The 25758-nt window shown below is 37.8% G+C and overlaps 1 protein-coding gene across 4 annotated transcripts in view; it reads left to right on the plus strand.

Annotated features, from left to right (window-relative positions):
• Nucleotides 1-25758, plus strand: part of CAAP1 (caspase activity and apoptosis inhibitor 1) — a 121543-nt gene that overhangs the window by 58820 nt on the left and 36965 nt on the right. The gene's annotated exons all lie outside the window — the stretch shown is intronic.

Below are 25758 nucleotides of genomic sequence, written 5' to 3' on the forward strand. Positions count from 1 at the left end.
ATACTTTAAGCAGATGTTAACTTGATTTTCTAATCTGTTTTTGCTTTTGTCAGTTTAATTTTTTTTGCTAAATCCAAGTGTAGATTAATGTAGAATCTTCATTGATTATTAGTGGAAAGGTATGAGAAAGAGAATAGACAAGGGGGACAGCAGATAAGAATCAGCTATACCTGCGGCTGGCAAGGACAGTGTCGCTTAAATGTGGCCATGTTTTTTTTTATTCCTTTCATTCCGGTACTTTTTACTAGAATATGTTGGTGTTAATTCAGTGTTGATATTCTCAGGTGTGTGATGTGCTCTTTCATTATGTAATTTCACATCCTTTTTAATTTGAAGACATTTACTTGAATCATTGTAGTATTTGTTTTCTTGCCTTGCTTTGATTTTCTCCTGGAAATCCTGTTATTTACATTGGTCTTTGTCTGTTTTCAGTTACATCATTTTTTTGTGTATCTTTCTAATCTACATTTTGAGTTTAAGATTTTTCCCTTTTCACCTATTTCTCTTAAGTCATTATCTGTTGTGTTTATTTACTCCTATGTTCCTCCTAGTTTAGTTTTCATTTCTGAAAATTTTTTTTTCTAATTTTGCTCTGAATTCTGTATCTAATTCTGATTGATATTCTTTTAAGGCTTGTATCATTGTCTTAATGACTTCAATCTTACTTTAAGGTGCAAGGTAATAGTTTTGATATATTCTATGGGTTTGTCTTTTCTGGCGTACTTTTGTCTATAGGGTTCTTAGCCTCCTTATTCACTCTCTTATTTCTAACAATATTGCATAGGAGTAATCCTTGACATTTTTGTATCTGTTTTTATGTGATGCGAAGGAACCTGTTTCAGATTAGCTTTTTTACCTTCATGCTCCTTTGTTTTTTTGTTTTCTAATGTTCAAAATACGGTGACTAACTTCCTGAGATTTTTCTGGCTTGTAACCCATCCCTCACTTTTTTTTTTCTTTTTTTTTTGAGAGGGCATCTCTCATATTTATTGATCAAATGGTTGTTAACAACAATAAAATTCAGTATAGGCGGGTCAATGCTCAATGTACAATCATTAATCCATCTCAAGCCTAATTCTCGTCAGTCTCCAATCTTCTGAAGCATAACGAACAAGTTCTTACATGGTGAACGAATTCTTACATAGTGAATAAATTCTTACATGGTGAACAGTACAAGGGCATTCATCACAGAAACTTTCGGTTTTGATCACACATTATGAACTATAAACAATCAGGTCAAATATGAATATTCATTTGATTTTTATACTTGATTTATATGTTGATCCCACATTTCTCCCTTTATTATTATTTTTATTTTTAATAAAATGCTGAAGTGGTAGGTAGATGCAAGATAAAGGTAGAAAACATAGTTTAGTGCTGTAAGAGGGCAAATGTAGATGATCAGGTGTGTGCCTATGGACTAAGTATTAATCCAAGCTAGACAAAGGCAGCAAAACATCCACAGATGCAGAAGATTTCTCTCAAAACGGGGGGTGAGGTTCTGAGCCTCACCTCTGTTGATTCCCAATTTCTCACCTGATGTCCCCCCTGCAACTGTGCCTGTCTTAGGTTGTTCCTCCCTTGAGGAATCTTACCCGTCTCTGGCTAACCAGTCATCTTCCGGGGCCATCCAGGGAAATGTAAAGTTGGTAAGTGAGAGAGATGCCATATTGTTTGAAAAGGTTAGCTTTTTACTTCTTTGCAGATTTATGCCCTGTGGCTTCTATGCCCAGCACTTGTCTCGAGGTATCTTTACCACCTGGAGGACTTACGATACTCGGTAAATTCGATATGAGGCACGAATTCTATTTAAGGGTTGTAATTAGGAAGGAAGAAGAAAAGCTATAGAGGTAGCATATGGAAGAAAACATGGGAGGATTGATTATTTCTTTGACATATTTTCTTGTAGAGTACCTTAAGCATGTATAGGTTTTAAACTACTAACTAATTTGCACACACATATTAACATAATAGGAATACGGTGACATAAACATAGCAAATCTATAATTACCATCCATCTCCAGTGAAGCCAAGAAAACCATTTAGGGACCCTAGGCATTTGTGGAAATTTGTCTATGATACGATGGATATTGTCCAACTGTACTTGAACAGTCTGAGAAAAATCAGACAAATTAAAGCAGCCCATTTCTGGGATCTGTTCATATCCCATATGTTCTTTTAACCGTAGATAGTCTATAGTCATAAGATTTTGGAGTGCTACAACTTGCACCCCTCCCAACTCCTGGTTGAGTTCCAACAGTACAGATCCGGTCAAATTCGTTGTCTCACTGTATACACATGCCAGCCTAGACATCTCCCTCCTCATTCCAATGGCAAGTCCAGGAAACGGTGGGGTGGACGCAGCCACAACCGCAGCATCACCCAGATCCCTGTGGAGGCTTTTTGATGATCATCCCCCAGCACGAGTCCTCCAGAGAGTGCTGATGCCGGAAGCTCCTCCTCATATTGTATCTTAGTTCATTTTCTGGGTATCCAAGTGAGGCCTTGATCTTCTACATAGAAACAAACAGACCCTTTGCCCACACTTTGACATGCCCTCTATACCACTGTGCGGAACTCATTGGAGGTCAGCACACAGGAACTGCCTTTTTTTTTTTTTTAATTAAGAGAAAGGAATATTATCAGAAAAGAGTACCTCCATAGCTGTTCATCTGACACCCTTTAAGTGATCAACATTAAGGATATTTAAAGCATACGTTGATCTTTGATTTACCAGTAGTTTTATCCTATCAAGGAGTAATCCCTCTTTTCTTTCTTTCTTTCTTTTTTTTTTTTTTAATCTTTAATCTACACTTACATGAAGAGTACTATGTTTACTATGCTCTCCCCTATATCAGGTCCCCCCTAACAACCACATTATGGTTACTGTCCATCAGCTTAGCAAAATGTTGTAGAATCCCTACTTGTCCTCTCTGTGTTGTGCAGCCCTCCCTCCCCTTTCTCCCTCCCCACCCATGCATGCTAATCTTAACACCCCCCTTCTTCTTCCCCCCCCTTATCCCTCCCTGCCCACCCATCCTCCCCAGTTCCTTTCCCTTTGGTACCTGTTAGTCCATTTTTGGGTTCTGTAATTCCGCTGCTGTTTTGTTCCTTCAGTTTTTCCTTTGTTCCTATACTCCTCAGATGAGTGAAATCATTTGGTATTTCTCTTTCTCCACTTGGCTTATTTCACTGAGCATAATACTCTCCAGCTCCATCCATGTTGCTGCAAATGGTTGGACTTTTCCACTTCTTATGGCTGAGTAGTATTCCATTGTGTATATGTACCACATCTTTATCCATTCATCTACCGATGGTCATTTAGGTTGCTTCCAATTCTTGGCTATTGTAAATAGTGCTGCGATAAACATAGGGGTGCATCTGTCTTTCTCAAACTTGATTGCTGCATTCTTAGGGTAAATTCCTAGGAGTGAAATTCCTGGGTCAAATGGTAGGTCTGTTTTGAGCATTGTGATGAACCTCCAAACTGCTTTCCACAATGGTTGAACTAATTTACATTCCCACCAGCAGTGTAGGAGGGTTCCCCTTTCTCCACAGCCTCGCCAACATTTGTTGTTGTTTGTCTTTTGGATGGCAGCTATCCTTACTGGTGTGAGGTGATACCTCATTGTAGTTTTAATTTGCATTTCTCTGATAATTAGCGATATGGAGCTTCTTTTCATGTGTCTCTTGGCCATCTGTATTTCTTTTTTAGAGAACTGTCTGTTCAGTTCCTCTGCCCATTTTTTAATTGGGTTATTTGTTTTTTGTTTGTTGAGGCATGTGAGCTCTTTATATATTCTGGACGTCAAGCCTTTATCGGATCTGTCATTTTCAAATATATTCTCCCATACTGTAGGGTTCCTTTTTGTTCTATTGATGGTGTCTTTCGCCGTACAGAAGCTTTTCAGCTTAATGTAGTCCCACTTGCTCATTTTTGATGTTGTTTTCCTTGCCCGGGGAGATATGTTCAAGAAGAGATCATTCATGTTTATGTCTAAGAGGTTTTTGCCTATGTTTTTTTCCAAGAGTTTAATGGTTTCATGACTTACATTCAGGTCTTTGATCCATTTTGAGTTTACCTTTGTATATGGGGTTAGACAATGGTCCAGTTTCATTCTCCTACATGTAGCTGTCCAGTTTTGCCAGCAGCATCTGTTGAAGAGACTTGTCATTTTGCCATTGTATGTCCATGGCTCCTTTATCAAATATTAATTGACCATATATGTTTGGGTTAATTTCTGGAGTCTCTAATCTGTTCCACTGGTCTGTGGCTCTGTTCTTATGCCAGTTCCAAATTGTCTTGATTACTATGGCTTTGTAGTAGAGCTTGAAGTTGGGGAGTGAGATGCCTCCTACTTTATTCTTCTTTTTCAGGATTGCTTTGGCTATTCAGGGTCTTTGGTGTTTCCATATGAATTTTTGAATTATTTGTTCCAATTCATTGAAGAATGTTGCTGGTAATTTGAGAGGGATTGCATCAAGTCTGTATATTGCTTTGGGCAGAATGGCCATTTTGACGATATTAATTCTTCCTAGCCATGAGCATGGGATGAGTCTCCATTTATTAGTGTCCCCTTTAATTTCTCTTAAGAGTGACCTGTAGTTTTCAGAGTATAAGTCTTTCACTTCTTTGGTTAGGTTTATTCGTAGGTATTTTATTCTTTTTGATGCAATGGTGAATGGAATTGTTTTCCTGATTTCTCTTTCTATTGATTCATTGTTAGTGTATAGGAAAGCTACAGATTTCTGTGTGTTAATTTTGTATCCTGCAACTTTGCTGTATTCTGATATCAGTTCTAGTAGTTTTGGAGTGGAGTCTTTAGGGTTTTTTATGTACAGTATCATATCATCTGCAAATAGTGACAGTTTAACTTCTTCTTTACCAATCTGGATTCCTTGTATTTCTTTGTTTTGTCTGATTGCCGTGGCTAGGACCTCCAGTACTATGTTAAATAACAGTGGGGAGAGGGGGCATCCCTGTCTTGTTCCCAATCTCAGAGGAAATGCTTTCAGCTTTTCGCTGTTCAGTATAATGTTGGCTGTGGGTTTATCATATATGGCCTTTATTATGTTGAGGTACTTGCCCTCTATTCCCATTTTGCTGAGAGTTTTTATCATGAATGGGTGTTGAATTTTTGTCAAATGCTTTTTCAGCATCTATGGAGATGATCATGTGGTTTTTGTCTTTCTTTTTGTTGATGTGGTGGATTATGTTGATGGATTTTCGAATGTTGTACCATCCTTGCATCCCTGGGATGAATCCCACTTGGTCATGGTGTATGATCCTTTTGATAAACTGTTGAATTCTGTTTGCTAATATTTTATTGAGTATTTTTGCATCTACATTCATCAGGGATATTGGTCTGTAATTTTCTTTTTTGGTGGGGTCTTTTCCTGGTTTTGGTATTAGGGTGATGTTGGCCTCATAGAATGAGTTTGGGAGTATTCCCTCTTCTTCTATTTTGTGGAACACTTTAAGGAGAATGGGTATTATGTCTTCTCTGTGTGTCTGATAAAGTTCCAAGGTAAATCCGTCCGGCCCCGGGGTTTTGTTCTTGGGTAGTTTTTTGATTACCATTTCAATTTCTTTGCTCATAATTGGTTTGTTTAACTTTTGTGTTTCTTCCTTGGTCAGTCTTGGGAGGTTGTATTTTTCTAGGAAGTTGTCCATTTCTTCTAGGTTTTCCATCTTGTTGGCATATAGGTTTTCATAGTAGTCTTTAATAATTCTTTGTATTTCTGTGGAGTCTGTCGTGATTTTTCCATTCTCATTTCTGATGCTGTTGATTTGTGTTGCTTCTCTTTTTCTCTTAATAAGTTTGGCTAGCGGCTTATGTATTTTGTTTATTTTCTCAAAAAACCGCTCTTGGTTTCATTGATTTTTGCTATTGTTTTATTCTTCTCAATTTTGTTTATTTCTTCTCTGATCTTTATTATGTCCCTCCTTCTGCTGACTTTAGGCCTCATTTGTTCTTCTTTTTCCAGTTTTGATAATTGTGATGTTAGACTATTCATTTGGGATTGTTCTTCCTTCTTCAAGTGTGCCTGGATTGCTATATACTTTCCTCTTAGGACTGCTTTCGCTGCGTCCCACAGAAGTTGGAGCTTAGTGTTGTTGTTGTCATTTGTTTCTATATATTCCTTGATTTCTATTTTGATTTGTTCATTGATCCATTGATTATTTAGTAGCATGTTGTTAAGCCTCCATGTGTCTGTGAGCCTTTTTGTTTTCTTTGTAGAATTTATTTCTACCTTTATACCTTTGTGGTCTGAAAAATTGGTTGGTAGAATTTCAGTATTTTGGAATTTACTGAGGCTCTTTTTGTGAGCTAGTATGTGGTCTATTCTGGGGAATGTTCCATGTGCACTTGAGAAGAATGTATATCCTGTTGCTTTTGGATGTAGAGTTCTATAGATGTCTATTAGGTCCATCTGTTCTAGTGTGTTGTTCAGTGCCTGTGTGTCCTTACTTATTTTCTGCCCAGTGGATCTATCCTTTGGGGTGAGGGGTGGGTTAAAGTGTCCTAAAATGAATCCATTGCAGTCTATTTCCCTCTTTAGTTCTGTTAGTATTTGCTTCACATATGCTGGTGCTCCTGTATTGGGTGCATATATATTTAGAATGGTTATATCCTCTTGTTGGACTGAGCCCTTTATCATTATGTAGTATTCTTCTTTATCTCTTATTACTTTCTTTGTTTTGAAGTCTATTTTGTCTGTTATTAGTACTGCAACCCCTGCTTTCTTCTTGCTGTTGTTTACCTGAAATATGTTTTTCCATCCCTTGACTTTTAGTCTATGCTTGTCTTTGGGTTTAAGGTGAGTTTCTTGCAAGCAGCATATAGATGGGTCTTGCTTTTTTATCCATTCTATTACTCTGTGTCTTTTGATTGGTGCATTAAGTCCATTTACATTTAGGGTGACTATTGAGAGATACGTACTTATTGCCATTGCAGGCTTTAGATTCGTGGTTACCAAAGGTTCAAGGTTAGCTTCTTTAGTATCTTACTGCCTACCTTAGCTCGCTTATTGAGCTGTTGTATACACTGTCTGGAGATTCTTTTCTTCTCTCCCTTCTTATTCCTCCTCCTCCATTCTTCATATGTTGTGTGTTTTGTTCTGTGCTCTTTTTAGGAGTGCTCCCATCTAGAGCAGTCCCTGTAGGATGCCCTGTAGGGGTGGTTTGTGGGAAGCAAATTCCCTCAGCTTTTGATTGTCTGGGAATTGTTTAATCCCACCATCATATTTAAATGATAGTCGTGCTGGATACAGTATCCTTGGTTCAAGGCCCTCTGTTTCATTGCATTAAGTATATCATGCCATTCTGGCCTGTCGGGTTTCTGTCGAGAAGTCTCATGTTAGCCTGATTGGTTTTCCTTTATAGGTGACCTTTTTCTCTCTAGCTGCCTTTAAAACTCTTTCCTTGTCCTTGATCCTTGCCATTTTAATTACTATGTGTCTTGGTGTTGTCCTCCTTGGATCCTTTCTGTTGGGGGTTCTGTGTAATTCCATGGTCTGTTCGATTATTTCCTCCCCCAGTTTGGGGAAGTTTTCAGCAATTATTTCTTCAAAGAGACTTTCTATCCCTTTTCCTCTTTCTTCTTCTTCTGGTACCCCTATAATATGAATATTATTCCTTTTGGCTTGGTCACATAGTTCTCTTAGTGTTGTTTCATTCCTGGAGATCCTTTTATCTCTCTCTATGTCACCTTCTATACGTTCCTATTCTCTGGCTTCTATTCCTTCAATGGCCTCTTGCATCTTATCCATTCTGCTTATAAATCCTTCCAGGGATTGTTTCACTTCTGTGATCTCCTTCCTGACATCTGTGATCTCCCTCCGGACTTCATCCCAGTGCTCTTGCATTTTTCTCTGCATCTCATCCCATTGCTCTTGCATTTTTCTCTGCATCTCTGTCAGCATGTTCATGATTTTTATTTTGAATTCTTTTTCAGGAGGACTGGTTAGGTCTATCTCCTCAGGTGTTGTCTCTGTGATCTTTGTCTGCCTGTAGTTTTGCATTTTCATGGTGATAGATATAGTTGGTACAAGTGACGGCTGCAAGAGCCTCCCTTCTTCTTGGTTTGTGGCCTTCCTCTCTTGGGAGAAAAGCGACCTCTAGTGTCTTATGCTTGTCAGCTGTGCGCAGACAGGGCTTCTGCTACCTGCCCGTTTGCTATGGAGTTTATGTCTGCTGTTGCTGTGGGCGTGGCCTGGCTGGGGCTGCTCCTCCAAAATGGTGGAGCCCTGTTGGAGGGGGAGCAGCCGGGAGGCTGGTTATCTCCGTAAGGGGCCTCTGTGCTCCCTGTTGCCCAGGGGGTTAGAGTGCCCAGAGATCCCCAGATTCCCTGCCTCTGGTCTGAGTGTCCTGTCCTGCCCCTTTAAGACTTCCAAAAAGAACTCTGCAAACCAAAACAACAACAGCAACAATGAGAGAGGGAACAGGAAAAAAAAAGGAAAAAACCCGTGATTTTTTTTTTTTTTTCCTCAGGCGCCGGTCCCAGGCACCCACTCACTGGTCCTGCTGCCCTGCCTCCCTAGCACCGGGGTCCCTGTCCCTTCAAGGATTCCAAAAAGCAGCTGCCCACTGGTCCCGCAGGGAAAAACGTGCGATATTCTTTGTCTTCAGGCGCCGGTCCCAGGCACCCGCTCACTGGTCCTGCTCCTGTGCCTCCCTAGCACCGGGTTCCCTATCCCTTTAAGGCTTCCAAAAAGCACTCGCCAAAAAGAGAAAAAAATAGGGGGAAAAATGCGCAATTTCCTCCGTCCTCAGGCGCCGGTCTCAGGCACCCGCCCTCCCGTCCCGCAGGGAAAAACACAGGATAGTCTTTGTCCTCAGGCGCCGGTCCCAGGCACCCGCTCTCCTGTCCCGCCGCCCTGCCTCCCTAGCACTGGGGTCCCTGTCCCTTTAAGGCTTCCAAAAAGCACTCACCAAAAAGAGAAAAAAAAAGGGGAAAAACGCGCGATTTCCTCCATCCTGAGGCGCCGGTCTCAGGCACCCGCCCACCGGTCCCGCAGGGAAAAACGCTCGATATTCTTTGTCCTCAGGCGCCGGTCCCAGGCACCTGCTCACCGTTCCTGGTGCTCTGCCTCCCTAACACCGGGGTCCCTGTCCCTTTAAAGCTTCCAAAAAGCACTCGCCAAAAAGAGAAAAAAAGGGGGAAAAATGCGCGATTTCCTCCATCCTCAGGCGCCAGTCTCAGGCACCCACCCACCGGTCCAGTAGGGAAAAACGCGCGATAATCTTTGTCCTCAGGTGCCGATCCCAGGCATCCACTCACTGGTCCCGCCGCCCTGCCTCCCTAGCAACGGGGTCCCTGTCCCTTTAAGGCTTCCAAAAAGCACTCGCCAAAAAGAGGAAAAAAAAGGGGAAAAACGCGCGATTTCCTCTGTCCTCAGGCTCCGGTCTCAGGCACCCGCCCACCGGTCCTGTAGGGAAAAATGCGTGATAATCTTTGTCCTCAGGCGCTGTTCCCAGGCACCCGCTCACCGGTCCCGCCGCCCTGCCTCCCTAGCAACGGTGTCCCTGTCCCTTTAAGGCTTCCAAAAAGCACTCGCAAAAAAAAAAAAAAACCGCTCCGGTTTCTTTCCACCCACTGGGAGCCGGGGGGAGGGGCGCTCTGGTCCCGCCAGGCTGGGGCTTGTATCTTACCGCCTTCGCAAGGCGCTGGGTTCTTGCAGGTGTGGATGTGGTCTGGATGTTGTCCTGTGTCCTCTGGTCTCTATTTTAGGAAGAATTTTCTTTGTTATATTTTCATAGCTCTATGTGTTTTTGGGAGGAGATTTCCACTGCTCTACTCACGCCGCCATCCTGGCTCCGCCCCCCACTGCCCCTCTCTTTTATCTGGCCTTCTCTTTCCATCCTGTTGATTTTTTTTTCTCCTGCGCATTTCGATTCCATGACTAGTTGATACTCCTTAGCACGGGACTCTATCCTGGAAGGCAGCCCTGGCTGGGCGGTGTCAGTTCTTAGGGTCTAGACTGCTGCCATTCCTTTCAGACCTTCTCTGTTCACCTGCTGTCATCAGTGGCAAAAATCCCTTCCAGTTTCAATTGCTGTCTCAAATTGGCTCATCGTGATTGCTCCTTAGTTTGGTTTCTGCTATTATCAGGTCTATTATATGCCCACTTGACTTTCCTTTACTTTCTCCCACAGAAGTGCTCATACAGTTTTAGGACTTGTTAGTGTTTTGTTCTCACTTTCTATTTTAAGGTTGTGGGGATACCTGTACTTAGTTTTGTTTTAAATTTTGACCCTGTTTTTTGGTTTTTCTTTCTATTGTTCTGCCTGGTTTTCTGTAAGGATTTGGAGAGATTTAAAAACTACCACCATGAGGATATGCATATGTTTTCATTTTAAACTATGTGTTTAGTCTTCATTGTATACAAATAGTAATGTATTTTATATCAAGGAAAACTTTATGTGAAATATCTTAATTTACAAAGTATTCCTAAAATTATTTTTTAATTTTGACAAGTCTTTAGGTTTTTAAGTTAGTTTTTCTTTTAAAGCCAAAGCCTGTTTATCTGGTAGAAGCAGTTGTTATCATGAAGGTGAAAGTTAGCACTATTCCTTAATAGCAGATGAATTTGGCTTTATTAGGTATATTCTTAGAATAGATAGTTGCTGTCAATTGAAAGGTTTTTAAATATTAAGATGCAAAGCTGTTGATATAAATATAAAAACATGTGACATAGATCCAAAGGACAATATTTTAATGTTGCTTTAAAATTTTTTTGAAAGAGAAGAATTAAATTCACTGTGTCACTTTTAAAAGATAAATTGTTTTTTTCCTGTGTACAATTTTTATTTTTTTATTCACTGCTCTCTGTCCTAGTGTACCTTCTCTTCCTGGAATGTATTTTCCCAAAGTCTAAAAGAGGTCTACAAGTTTTGGCAACTGATTTTTTTCCTCTAAATACATTTGATACAGAATGTTTAGTAAGATTATATCTTTATGTGATATTTAAAGTCACCAAATTAATGGAAATTTGGCATTATGGCTTATCATGTTTATCAGTCTCTTACAGCATGGTCACAAAACAAACAAAAAAACTTTACCTGAAACAAGGTTCCAAAGGTGTCAGTACAAACTATCATGTAAAGTTTTCCTCTTTCCCTTAGTGGAAAAGACAGCTTGATGTTGATAGCCGTGAAACAATTGTTTGGGTATTAAGCACCTGTGTACTATCTTCTTTGTGGTATCTCTCTGTTAGTAAACACAGAAGAAGAACACAATACCAAGAACACTAAAATACCAAATTAAAATCTGATTATGAAGTTGTTTGGCTTATTCATGCTTATATAAGCCTTCATGTTTATTTCTATGACAAATCTGCAATATGTAAAAAAGGAGAAAAGAGTCTACTACATTTTTTTCTTATTTACAGCCAAATTTAAATGTTAAAAGGCTGCATTTGGTCAAGTTTCATGTTTTATAGTTCCTTCCTGCCATTAACATTAAAATATGTAAATAGGATATTTATGCATTCTGAAGCCTGCAAAAAGGTTTTTGCTGTACACTGGTTAAGCCAACTGCTGCTCTAGTGACAGGACGAAGAACGAAAGACGGTAGCTGGAAGTACAGCGGTGAGGAGACTCGGGAAGACAAGTAGTTAGCCCTGTTTGTTTATTTCTAAGTATATATCTTCACACCATCGGCTATTGTCTTTTAAATATACCTTATATCATCCTTCTCTGCTTTCTCAGAAGCAAATGTGTTTTTTAGCCTATGAGAAAAATCAGCCCTCCTATAACTTAACTATTTTCTTATGTTGGGTTAAGTGAAGTCAATCCTTCCCATTTATAAAACATATTTACTTCAACATATGACAACTATAGAACTTGGTTTACATATTTCCACTTATATATTAATTAACGTTAATTGATTTTTCTAAAAAAAGCCTGCTAACCTTTAATAAAGGATAAGCATTTTATTGATGTTTTTTGAATCCCAAAAATGAACCTTTAGTAGGTGCATTGATTTGGAATTCAGGAACCTTTAAATTATAGTTCTTCCTCCAAAGCATTTGAAATTGGGAGTTGTCAGTCCTAAGCATTTATTATTGTGAATTAGTTTGAAATTATTGCCTTTATTAGCTAAATATTACCAGAAAATATGTTTGGTAGGAAGATGTTTATATTTAGAGCTTATGGAACTACCAAAGGGCTAGAAAACGGAGGGGTGCAGCTATTCACATTAACTTGGTTAATGTGTCTGCTTAGAACCAGCCTACCTTACCAGCCTTTTTCAATAGACCTTCTTTTTCTTTCCTTTCTTTTTCTCTTCTACCTCATTACTAACTCTTTCTTTTGCTCTTCTTTTTCCTATACTGTACTTTCTCCATTAGTGTATCATTATTTGAGGAAAAAGTTTTTTCTTATTGCCTCAATAAGTACACCTCAAAAAATAAAAATACATGTCAGAAAACTGTTTGAAAACCTGTTTTTTATTGTTAAAGTAGATAATTGAGAATTCTATAATTCTGAGGAACCAGAGAAACAATTTCTGGTTGGGTGGGTCATTAAAAATCTATTTCAAAATACCAATATATTGAATATCTATTGCATATGATTTTCAAAAAAATTCATTGTAGAATTAGTGTTTTTTCCACTGTAAGCAAAGATTGAAGTTTTTGGTCATTTTCTTTCCTGATTCCCCACAATAATTTAGTGCTCATGTCATTCCTACCTTTCTTCCACAGCTTAAGTTTAAATTATCAAAAAAGTGCATGAACACTAGGCTACTCTGAGTTCAAAGGTTTTTTTTAAAGCTTTGTTTCCTAAATCCTCATTTCTTATTACTCTTTTTCAGTATTGTAGGTTTATTGCAAATAATTTGGACAAAAGAGAAAGGTAAAGAGAGGAATCCTACAGTCTAATTGTATTAGCTGTTTTACTTTGTTCTCTGATATTTAAAATCATCTATTGATGGAATTAGTGCACATACATATACACAAATGAGATTGTTGGCAAGAATATAGGTAGTAAAAAGATAAAAGGCACACAACACTATCTGGAGGAAAAACATTTGCACAAATATGAAAGCCATAGGCTTCATGTCCTTAAGTTAGCAAGATCTAAAACATAATCAAAACATCACAGTGCCAAAATCCTAGAGTTGTGTATTAACTATGCTGATTCTTCAAGCTTGGAGCATGGAAGGGTGGAAGAGGGGTGGTGGAAGCACAGCTGGAGAAATGACAGCTGGTGGAGAAAGATAAGAAAGAGCTATGGGTATGTGGTCCTTGGAGACGTTTAATGCAGGGGTGTCACACTCAGTTTTTGTTTGCTTTAAGTGTCACACCACAATGTGATTGATGTTTCTAATGATGAATCTGAGTCTGCAAGAAATGGGTTCATGTGCAGTTGCGTGCGAATAAGTTTTGTAGTAAAAACGTAAAAGATGTTTTGGTGTCAAAAGACTATGTAGGCAACTTTTTTTGATTGACTGGGTAAGTGAGGCATCATCTTCAGGCAACTTTTCGAAAGCCCCTTGTTATATCCACTTACATTTGCTTTGAGTCCTAGCCACTGTGAAACTCTAAATCTGCTGGAAAGTTAAGTAATGTATGTTCACTGTAACAGTAGAATAAAGAAAATGTACTTGTGTATTCTGTGGTACATGGCCACTTAATGTCATTTGAAGCATTAGGTATGTTTATCACTGAAAGCTAAAATTAGCCCCAGAACTAGTGGGCTGCGTTTGACACTTTAAAAATATAAACTCAATAAAGAACATAATTATGGATAACAGGCTTTTATGCTTGACAGGGGTAGGCGGCACATTTACTTAACATACATTGCTTAATATTACTGTCTTGACAGATTCTCCAAATACCATTTTTTTCCCATGGCAACATGTGCCCCTATATGTCTGGTACTTAATATGAACAATATTTTTTTATGGTTGATTGCAGCTAAGTGCTGAGAATGCTGTGGTACAGTCACAGTGAAATATCATATACTTTGCATGTAACAAGTATGAGTATTATAACTCATCTGAGAGAGTTCAGTTACACTACGGTCAAGAAATCAAACTTATTAACTGTGAGGTCACTGTCTCCAGCTTCCTCACAGTACAGTGCAGTGTTGCAGCGAGCCCATCTCTGAATGCCTTGTTTCAAAGTTTTGTGTTTGTATTACCTGAAAAGAGTGCTTCCAAATTTTATTTTCATACCTAGTAAACATTTAAATTTAGCCAAAACAATGAATAATCTTTCTTTTTGCAGAATGGTTAATAGTTAATACACTAAGCCTAAGTAAAGTAACAGAAACTCAATAAGCTTAAAATCTTTTAATGTTTTTAAATTTGTGTCATTTCTTTTTCTTTTTTTTAAGGTGGACTTGAGGGAAAAAGAGAACTTAAGATTTTTATATTTAATTGAACTAACAGCATGTGCTGACAAGTAATAAATAACAGTGGTTCAAAGTGACTAAATAAATTGGTTTCCACAAGCAATGATTCATCTTCTGTCTTTAGCTGCCATCAGCCTAAGACAGCTTCTTTTTGTCAGCTTATAGGAAAAATATTGGATAGTACAACAATCCTACTTTGATTTCTGCCATAGCAACTCAGTGTCTCTTATAGAAGTTGCATTTTAAAGTATTTAAGTACAATAATTAATCTACATTTGGTTGTTCATTTACCTTAAACTTTGTGACATTGTAGCTGATTGGTCTTTGTGGTATTTTACAATATTCTGGTGGGGTCATTTCCCTCTTATTTTTTCTTTGAATAGTGGTTTATTTAGAAATGTGTTAGTTTCCTAATATTGGGGGACTTTCTAAAGATCTTTCTGTTACTGATTTTTAACTTAATTTTATTGTGGTCATAGGGCATATTTTGTATGTCTTGAATTCTTTGAAATATATTGAGATTCGTACTATGGCCTTAGGTATGGTCTATATTGGGAAGAATTCCTTGCACACTTAAAAAGAATGCATATCCTGCTGTTATCTGGTGGGATGTTATATAAATGTCAGTTAGGTGAAGCTGGTTAATAGTGTTATTCAAATATGTCAGGTGAAGCTGGTTAATAGTGTTGTTCAAATCTTCTGTATTCTTACTGATTTTCTGTCTATATCTTCTTATTGTGAGAGGGCATATTCATTTTCTATTGCTTCTTAACACATTACCACAAACTGGGCTTGTTGGTAACACACATTTTTTATCTCACAGTTTCCATGAGTCAGGTATCTGTAGATACCTGAGCTGGGTGTTTCACTTAAGGTCTCAGCAGAATGTCAGCTGGGGCTGTGGTCTTACCTAAGGAGTTGGGGGCCTCTTCCAGGCTCATGTGGTTGTTGGCAAAGTCACTTTCTTGCTGCTGTGGAAGTCATCTCTGTTTATTCAAGGCCAATAGAATAAAGAGTGTCTGACTTCTTCCATCTCCCATCTCTAGACACTACTTTAAAAGTCCCACCTGATTATATCAGACCCACCCAGAGAAACCTCTTTTAATAATCACAAAGTTAACTTATAAGTGACCTTAATTACATCTGCAGAACCCATGCACTTTTGCCACATAACAAAACTGAATCATGGGAGTGAGAGTCTACTACATTTGCAAGTCTCTCCAGGGATTATACAGGACATGTATAGCAGTGGTGGGAATTTTACAGGTGCTCTTTGAATTCTCCACACCACAGAGGAATACTAAAATCGCCAAAAATAATTGTGGACTTGTTTATTTCTCCTTATAATTCTATCATTTTTGCATCAAGCATTTTGATGCTCTGTTATTAGGTGCCTAAGTGTTTAAGATTATTATATCATCTTTAAAAATCACTTTATCATTATGAACTAACATTCATTATCCCTGTTCTGTATTTTCCACAGTATTTCTAACATTTATTTTGACAGCATTGGTGATATATAATTCATATACCATAAAGTTCATCCTTAAAAAGTAAAGAGGTTTTCGAAAGTTTCTGTGATATGACTGCCCTTGCACTGATCACCATGTAAGAATTTATTCACTATGTAAGAACTTGTTCACCATGTAAGAACTTGTCCGTTATGCTTCAGAAGATTGGAGACTGTTGAGAATTAGGCTTGGGGTTGATTAATGATTGTGTATTGAGTCCCCTATACAGAATTTTATTGTTGTTAACAACCATTTGATAAATATATATGAGAGATACCTTCTCGAAAAAAAAAAAGTGAAGAGGTTTTTACAGATGTATGCACCCATCAATGATATCTAATTCCAAAACGTTTTTATCACCCCAAAAAGAAACTTCACATGCCACCTTCCCCCAGCCCCTGGCAACTACTAATATACTTTATTACATTTTCTGGACATTTAATACAAGTGTACATATAATATAAAATTTCATATAAATCATACAATAGGTGATTTTTTTGTATCAGCCTTCTTTGTTTTCAAGCTTCACCTATGTCAGTATTTCACTCCTTTTTATGACAATTGTTTTCTGTTGTATGGATACATCACATTTTGTTTATCCATTGACCAGATGATTGACTATTGAGTTGTTTACCCTTTTTGGCTATTATGAATAATGCTGCCATGAACATTCATGTACAAGTCTTTGTGTGGACATGTGCTTTCTTTTGGAAATATGCCTAGGAGTAGAATTACTAGGTCATCTTATAACTGTTTAACTTTTTGAGGAACTCACAACCATTTTTCCAAATGACTGCCCCATTTGACATTCCTACTAGCAATGTAGCCGTGTTCCAATTTCCATGTCAGTATATGTTATTTCTTTTTTCTTTTAGTATTGTAAAGATGTTGCATCACTGTGTTCTCATTTGCTCATTTCCATTGAGATCACCTGCCATCATTGTTTCCGTGTACATAATGTCTCTGACTGCTTTCAGGGTTTTGTTTGATACTAGTTTTGAGCAATCTGATTACAATGTGGCTGACTGTAGTTTTCTTCATGATTCCTTTGCTTTGGGCTCATTGGTGTTCTTAAATTTCTGAGTTTATCATTTTGATCAAATTTGAAAAATTTTAGGCCATCCCTTTTTCAAATATTTTTTATCGCCTTTTTTTTCCTTTGGGAACTCCAATTACACACATACATACATGTATTTCAAGTTTTTACCATAGCTCACTGATGCTCATTTATAATAAATGATGTTCATTTATAAAATGCTCTTTTCTCTGTTTCTCAAGTTCATCAATCTTTTGTTCTGCAATATCTAACCATGTTAATCCCATCGAATACATTTCTCATACATTATAATTTTCAATTCAAGAAGGTTGATTTGCATCTTTTTTATATCTCCAATATCATTGCTTATCATTTGAACATATAAAAAATAGTTAAAACTTTTGTAAAGTCCTTGTCTGCCTATTCTGTGTCAGTTCTAGAGTAGCCTCACTTGATGAGTTTTTTTCCCTAACGATGGGTCATTTTTTCCAGATTCTTTATAGGCCTGGCAATTTTTGATTGAATGCCAGACCTTGTGAATTTTACTTTTTTGGGTGCTGGATATTTTTCTTCATAAAAATACTCTGGTCTTTTTACTGAGACACAGTTAAATGACTTGTAAATAGTTTGATCCTTTGCATTCTTGCTTTTAAGATCTGTTCAGTGCATCCAGAGCATGCTCGTTCTAGAACTAATCAGTCCTTCCTGCAGGTGAAACACCCTCCTGCATGTTTGACTTAGTGCCCTGTGAATCAGGAAGTTTCCCAGTGCAGCTGCTGTGAACAGGCACTACTCCAGCTTGTGAGGGTACTGGGCACTCTTACCTCCCATCCTTGCGGTGTTCCTTTCCCTGCCCTTGGTCGTTCATCACATGCATGCCTGTTCAGTACCCTGCTGAGTACTTGAGGGAGCCCTCTGCAGTTCTCCAGAGTCCTCTCTCTCTGTTGCTCTCTCACCTGTTGTTTAGAGTGCACATCAGAGTTTGTCTTCAGTGAAGATTTTTCTTTGGCTGGTTTATTCTGACTTATGTTCTTTAGGGTGTTTCTCTAATCTTAATACATTTGCATCAAAACACAATTCTCCTCAGGAGATCGTAAACCTTGTCTCTCTGTCTCCCTGTATGCTCTTATTTTCCTCTCTTCCATTTCCTACATAGGAAGGAACTGTCTTTCTGTTTCTCTTACATGACATATTGCCTGATGCTGGAGGCATACTCATTTCTGTGTTTTGAAGGAGTAGAGAAGTAATTGCTAATTTGCTTGCTCATGTCCTGTTACTCTGCAGGAGGATACTTACCTGTGTGGAAGCAGTAGTTAGTGGAACTGTTGGCTGGTAGTTTGGGTCACCTTCATTTCCTTTAACAGTGTAAGTTACTGTTGAGATAGCCATCTTTTCCTCTTCACTGTTTCCTCAAAAAGAGGTAATTCATGATGTTAGTGAATTTAAAAAAAAACCTCTTTAAGGCCTTTATTTGCAATGAAATACTGTATTGTCATCTGTTTTTTCTTAGTGTTGTAGGTTATGAATTTTAAAGAGTTGAAATTATAGTAACTTTAGGCCCTTATTAAAGTGGCAAAGGAGAATTATTGGGGAATAAATGTACAATTCTATGAATAATTGTTTTCTGGTTGAAAACTAATATTTATTTGTATAATGTTTAAATAATACAAAGGCAGATGGTTAATAACTGCTATCCTAGCCATAAAAGTAAAATATGTTTGCTTAAAAAATTTTTTTTCATCAAATGGACATGTGGGCAATTAATGTGTTGCTATCTTTCCATGGGGAACAATTTTAAAATAGTATAAAATATTTAGAAATTTCTCAGAAACTTTTCCTATTTTGCTTCTCTTTGGTACCTCTTTGTTCTTGTTGGAAATGCTGAACTACTGAAATACTTTTCCTTAGAGGGTGGTCCTCCCTTTTATCCAGGAATAGATTTTGTGGCAAATCATTGAGTCAGCAGTTATTTTGACTAACTGAAAGAGATAAAGTTCGTAAAAATTTATTATGTATGTGTCTTGCCACTGAGTGAGCAAGAAAAATACATACCCATCAGGGCTGACTGCCTGGTAATTTCTGATACACGGGTGTCACAGCTCCTCATAAATAACAGAGTAACAGAATCACAGAGAATGTGGCAGAGATCAATCTCTAGATGGATGAGTTCATCTATAAGCAAATAGCTACTCAACTTTTGACTTTTAAGAATGCTCATTGTGTTTTGAAACCCAGACCCTTGGATTTCAGTGAGTCTTTAGAGAGCAAGAAAATTTTAAAGACTAACAAAGACTAACAGGTCAGCAACCGAGCACTGGTGTACAAAGGTACACTGTAATTTCAGTGGGAGACACCACTGTGCTGCTTCTAGAAGCTCTGCTCCTTAACTTGGTATCATGGAAATTTGCTGTTCCTGTTTAGTGAATTGATTTCATCATGATGTTGTGGGATGAGAAGGTATAGATTGCTTCAGTGATCTGTGAAAACCTGACAGTAAAATATATATGTGCAGCCTAGTTGTTTTATTTTTGGCATATTTGTGAGACTGGGTTATGCAATGTCTTTGATATATAAATGTCAATTAACTTTTGTAAAAACATAACCTTGGTAACCAAAGACATTTCCAGCCTTTGCTTTATGTAGTAATTGTGCCACAGGGACTGTAAACTCGTAGCTGTGTGATAGGGATGTTGCTTAATAATCCATGTTTCCCTGTTGGAACCAGCCAACATTGCCTGACTCTATAAATGAACAAGGACATCATCTACAAGCAAGTGATTATGATTTGAACTTTCAAGTGAGTTGTGAACCCAAGCAATCCTTTTATCATCTCTGCAGACAAGAAATGAGGTGGCAAGAGATGCCTGTAAATGGTCTCCCAGGTGCCATCAGCTATCACCTCAGGTTTTTGGCAGGTGTAGGCAGCCAGGGTGGTTTGAATTTTGAAAACAGATATAATTTAAAAATAATACCACATTTTAAATGGTCTTTTTACAGTGTTTGTGTCATTGCACTGCTTCTTAAAGCCTTTTTACATTTGGACAAATTGAATATTTTTAAAAAAGGAATTTTGTTTCAGTATATCACTTGGCAGGGTCAAAACTACTGTATAAGGAAATTAGCTAACTTGGGGGTGGATGGCCTTAGACAAAGTTACGAAATAAGCCAAGTGCCATTTGGCAACCCACTGCTTCTTTTGAAGTGTCCCTCCTGCCAAAGGGACTTGTACAATCATAACAATACTACTGTGGCCTCAAAGAGGGAAGAAACCCTCACTTACCCAAAGAGAGTAGGGACTTAATATTTTACCCATACCGAGATCAATTGCATCTTAAGAGATTACCAAGGGAAATGGCAATGCTAGCAAAAAAGTTATCAGTAATCATAGTAATGAACATAAGTTACCTACTGTGTGTCAAGCACTGTGCCAAATACTTTATATACATTATCTTCTCTTATGAAAACAGCCTTATGAAAAGTGATTTGTTATGCCAATTTCACAGATGCCATGCCCTTGATAAGACAGGAAAATAGCAGAGCCAGGGTTCATCTGTCTGATGCCCAAGCCAGGCTCTTTCATTTGTCTGTGGTTTTCCATTATGACTGACTGATAACTGGCATTTTGAAATTCACAAGAGGACGTAATTTAGGGTAGGGGCTCTTCTTGACTACCTCAAACTATGGAGAGTTAATTCTGGAACCAGAGACTCACATACCAATGTTTTCCTGCTTCAGAGCTATAAGCCAATGATAGAAAATAAAGAAACAAAATGCCTTCCAAGTGACAGGAAGTTTTACTGATCACTGGAATAACACCCTGGGAAAGTATGGTACCCCTGGACCATTGACGACTTGATCCTTGTTTGCACCGAAATGCCATTAGTGTCCTTCCATGACTGTCGGGGGAACAGCATGTCCCCACTTCAGTAGCTACAAGGAGGAGTGGGCGCATCCTTCATCATGGACAGAAGCATTACATTTGCTAGCTGTGCTCCAATGGCACAGTTGTCACTAATCAGAGATTGTTGTGAGAGAGTCTCAAGCAGGTACTCTCATTTAATCGGGAAGTAAAGTAAGTACAGGGAGGCCACTGCTGTATATAGGTCTCTCTTTATTCAGCTATTTCCTTTATGTGAGGGATAGTAAGTTTCTTACATGTCAACTTGAAATGATGGTAAGGCCTGCTCTGAGTACTGTTGCAGGGATTCGGAGACCCCAGCTGGAGGGCCACAATCTATTAGTGATGCTGCTAAAGGTATGTGAAAGGGTGGCAAGTCATGAGTTTGCCGCCTCCTCTTTGGTCATTAAAATACATTCGAGAAAGACCCTCAGGTACCAGGTGGTTTTCTCAAAATACTAATTCTGAGAAGCCATATGCTGGTGACCAAACAGTAATTCTGCTCTGATATCAGACTGCTTGGGTTCTAATCCTGGCTCTGCCACTTCTGTGTCATTTGGTCTCAAATTTCTCTATGCCTATGTATTCATCTATAAAGTGGGAACTAGTCATAGTATCTACTTTGAAGAGTTGTTAGTTTAAATAAGGTAATATGTGCAAACTATTACACTGTTCTAAGAACAGTGACTGGCACATTGTCAGTGTTCAGCAAATGTTAATTGTGATTAACAAAAACATTTTGAGTACCTATTATAAGCATGTTCTAGGATTTGTACAGCCCCTCTGGCCTAACCCTCTGACCAAAGACAGTATATATTACTTAGGACAGTATTTATTACTTCACATTGTATTTATTACTTAGCATTGCTTTTATTAAAAGTGCTTCTTAATTTCACTTGGTATCACCCTTCTGCCTAGGACCCAATGAGTTAGAACCCTCTCAAAATCAACCAATTCTGCTTTGGTCTATTATCAAAAATGTGTAACTGGAAGAGATTGTGGAGATCATGGAATCTACTTCCTTATTTTATGCAGTTGAGGAGTCTGAAGCTCCATAAGATGGAAGAAACATTCATTTTTGTTACTTAGGCATTTCTCTTACTTGCTAATGAAAAAACCATGCAGGCTGTTATAGCAGATTAGGGCTTATGTTTCTTTGGTGTGTCATACTAGGTAATTCCATGCACAGCAATACCTCCTTAGAAGGAGATATTTAGAATAAAAGAGGTAAGTTGGGCACTACAAAGGTATTAAATGTAGAAAGATTTGATCTTTTAGGCTGTAGAAAGGCCTATTCTGAGAGGAATATGCAACAGGATGTCCCTGAGCACCTGGCAAAGGGGAGCATTGAGACCTGGAGCACTCAGGGTGTTCCACATCCCTGTTGTGAAACCACAGAACAAAAGATAGGGATTTTTTTTATTCCAAACAACTGATTCCTAATTCCAACTGTCCCTAACAAAAGACCCTGGCTGTAATATGCAACAAAAGGGAACATGGAAATTTTAATAAGACTTTTTATGCATGTATGTGGCAAGCTTTACTGTCTGTAATGAGCATCATCTCCAAGCCTAAAAACAGTATGAGACGAAGTCCTGTCACTTCAGCAAACCAGGAAGGAGATAGCAATTTGCTGTTGACCTTGACCAAGAATTCTTTACTCCAGCAGCTATACACAGGTGACAGTTTGCCTAAGATGTATTTTAATGGTCAAATACTAAAGACTATTATTTTTTTATAAGAGGAAAAACCAGTGTTTAGTTTGGGACATTCAGATGGAGAAGTCTGAGGATCCAAAGTAGAGCAATCAAGTGTAGAAAGTATCTGGGAAGAGAGACCTAGAACTAACTTTCTCCCTTAAGTTTTTCCAGAACTTTTTCCCACATCTATTTTGAAAATGTTTGTGGTCATGTGATAGCCTTGTAGACCCATCTGCCCTCAAATCTTCATTCCTCCACATTTAGCTATAATGAATTTAACAAAGCTACTCCACATTGCCTAATCTCAATTTTTCAAACTGTGGAGTTAATGTCACTTGGAGGGGTGGTTGTACAATCTAAATGGGATAATGTGAACAGTACCTGATATGTAGAAGAAGCTACATAAAAGTTACTTCCCTTGCCATATTTTTGGAAGATTTGTTTAAAGTAGTTGAAAAGAAATGAATGACATCATTGATTGTCAAATTATGTCCTTAAATTATGAAAGGACCTTTTAAAAACTACTGAATCAGAATCTCTAAAGTATAGCCAGAAACCTGTATTTTAGAAAACTCTCAGATAATTCTGATACCCAACTAAGTTTTAGAACAATGAACTATGTGAACTCCTGAAATTCTATTTTATTATCTCCCATCATCATTCAAATATCAGTTTAGTTAGGTAACTACAATTAACCAGTGTGAGAAGCTCTACACTCAGTTTAGTAATACTTTTGGTCATGGGCTGGGTCTTAGAAGACATGTGCATTGCCTTGATTGAATCTCACCTTATTGAAATAATCTAATAAAAATTGTATTTGATACAGTTCATTCCACAAATATTTATCTAGCACCTCCTGTATGCCAGACACCATTCTAGGTGCTTCTAATTAGTTAAACAGTAAAAAATCCTGCTTTTGTGGAACTTAGTAAGTCAAGTTTATTTGGGTGTTCTTAAGACGTGAGCAATTAAGCCTTTGCTACAATTATAATTTGAAACAATAAATGATGAAAAAGGAAGCTTACTACCATATCTATTGCACATAATATTTACTTTATTCATGTTTCCTAACATTTCATTATGAAAAATTTTAAACAAATAGCAAAGTTGTAAGAATTCTACAGCGGATACCCACATACTCAGACCTGGAATCTACCATTAACATTTTACTATATGTGCTTTGTTGCATAGCTATCTATCCATTAATTCATCTTATTATTTGTGATGTACATCAAAATAAATGGCAGACAGCAATATATGTACCCCTAAGAAGGTGCATGTCATTGTAAATTTTACATCAAAAGAAAAATGTAAACAAATATTAAACCCTAATTAATTATAGTCATCTGAATTATTTAGGGGAAGTATGTAACACAGAAAGTTTTCTCATTCCTCTTCCCAGTGAATCTCTCCTGCAAATCCTAGAGGCGACCTCGATTCTGGAATTTTCTATTGTAGATCATTTTGCCCATTCTAGCATCATGTAAATTAAATCATACAATATGTACTCTTGTGTAAAACCCTTTTTCTCTGCATAATATTTGTAAGATTTATCTATGTTCTCTCATGCATCAGTAATGTGTCCTTTGTTGTTGATTTCAATGCTTACCACCATTTATTTATCTGTTCACATATGGATGGACACTGGGACTGCTTCTATGATTAGCCATATGAACAAAGCAGCTATGAACACACAAGTCTTTTTGTGAATGTATTTGCTTTTATATTGGGTAAATACCTATGTGTGGAACTGCTGGTCATAGGATAGATACATGTCTCATTTTAGAAGAAACTGCCAGACCTTTCCCAGGGTGGGTGTGTCATTTTATCCTACCATTGACAGTGTCGCTCCAGGTCACCTCATCCACTGACAGGCGGTGTCAGTCTCTTCAACCTCAGCCATTGTGATAGGTATGTGGTGGTGTCTCCTTGTGGTTTCAATTTGCATTTCCTTAATGACCATGACATAGATCACTTTTTCATGTGCTTATTTGCCATTCATGTATATATACTTTTTGACTTTTCAAATCTTTTGCCCGTTTTTAATTGGGTGGCTTGTCTTTCTGTTGTTGAATTGTCTCAGTTCTTTGTATATCCTGGATAGCAGTCTGTTGTCAGATACATGTTTTGCCACTGTTTCCTCCAAGTCTATGGCTTGCTTATTCATTTTCTTAATGGTGTCTTTTGATGAGGAAAGGTTTTCAATTTTGATGAAGACTAATTTTTTTTCTTTCATGATTATTGCTTTCTGTGAACTAAGAAATCTTGGCTACCCATAAGCCATGAACATATTTTCCTGTACTCTTTTGTGAAGGACTTGTAGGTTAACCTTTTACATTTGGGATATTTATTTTGACTTTTCACTAGTTTTCACAATTTTTTCCAGAATAGATCTCCTAAAAATGTAAAATAATGTCCAATTAAAGTTACTTTTATGAAAAAAATAAGTTTAGTGACATTATGAGAAACCTAGTGCAATGTCTTTCCTGAAAAAATATGTGTATATGGAACTGTTGAAATGATGAGGTCATCTTTCTTATTTATGTTTTGTTTTCATGCATATAATTTTAGAATAATAAAGAATTGTCTGATTAAAGAGCAACTTCCACCTAAGGGGATGTTTTAAACATATATTTGTTTAGTTAAAATAAATTTGGCTGTTGTATACATTTATATTAATGGTGAATGGCAAGGAGGGAGGAGTAGAACCTGCATTATGTGTTTTGGTCAGCCAGCACTTGGATTTAGGGAGGGAAGTGAGAGCAGAAACTTCATCCTTGTTGATGCATATGGGAGAGAACCTTATTCCTGTTCCCAGTTGCCTTGTACTTGTTCTCTTCGGTCTTAGTCAGTGACTCTGGGCTGCACTACTTCAGGCAGAGCATAAGCTGTGTCCCCTTACAAGGCCTGGTTCCCAGCTGTGACATCAGCAGGGGAATCTGACACACTGATAAATTAACAGACCATCTGATCTTCTGTCCAACAGAGGGCAGTGGCTCATTTAAACTTGCACATAGCATTTGCTCCAAAAATGGATTTCCTGAAACTTTACACTTGAATAACTGTGGATTAACTTTTAGTGAGGCCAAGATAGTGGCAACTAAGCAGAGCATATAACCCCAAACTGTTGGGCAGCTGCACATAGTCACAGTCCTGCCATAATTCACTGCCTATCACTTCCTTCGAAATTTGCAACCACATTCTAAACTCTTCACCTTTGAACATCTGGAAATGCATGAAACATTTGGCCA

This window comes from Manis javanica, chromosome 2, assembly GCF_040802235.1.
Source record: "Manis javanica isolate MJ-LG chromosome 2, MJ_LKY, whole genome shotgun sequence".
NCBI lineage: Eukaryota > Metazoa > Chordata > Mammalia > Pholidota > Manidae > Manis > Manis javanica.